Source organism: Ovis aries, chromosome 2 (genome assembly GCF_016772045.2).
Source record: "Ovis aries strain OAR_USU_Benz2616 breed Rambouillet chromosome 2, ARS-UI_Ramb_v3.0, whole genome shotgun sequence".
In the NCBI taxonomy this organism is placed as follows: Eukaryota; Metazoa; Chordata; class Mammalia; order Artiodactyla; family Bovidae; genus Ovis; species Ovis aries.
In genome coordinates, this window is record NC_056055.1 from 49,844,642 (window position 1) to 49,845,240 (window position 599).

Here is a 599-nt window from a genome sequence, read left to right on the forward strand (position 1 = left end):
TCCAATGCATGAAAGTGAAAAGTGGAAGTGAAGTCGCCCAGTCGTGTCTGACTCTTCGCGACCCCACGGACTGCAGCCTACCAGGCTCATCTGTCCATGGGATTCCCCAGGCAAAAGTACTGGAGTGGGTTGCCATTGCCTTCTCCAACTTACTTTATACTAAAACATTTTTACACTAAAATGTAAAATGTTTATGCTAAATGTTTTTATAGTACAATATTTTAAAATTTAACTGGCAGGATACAGGTTCCAAAGAAGTAATTAAGGTTGTTGGTGGTGATGATGTTGATGATTGACGCTAGGTAGCATTTACTGAGTGCTTACTGTACTAGGCTCTATTCTAAGTGCGTTACACATTTTAAACTAATCTATTCGGACACGACTGAAGCGACTCAGCAGCAGCAGCAGCAACCCTCATAGTAGTCCTATGAGGATGTGCTCTTGTCACCACTTCAAAGCTTTGGAAATGTATAGCGTGTCAACGTCTTAAAATGGCCCTTCTTGCCTGCATCATCCTGTAAATCAGAGAGTACAGGGGCCAAGAATGCCCCAATGCTATGTCATCTCAGACCATAGCATAGAATAGGTGCTCAGGGGCC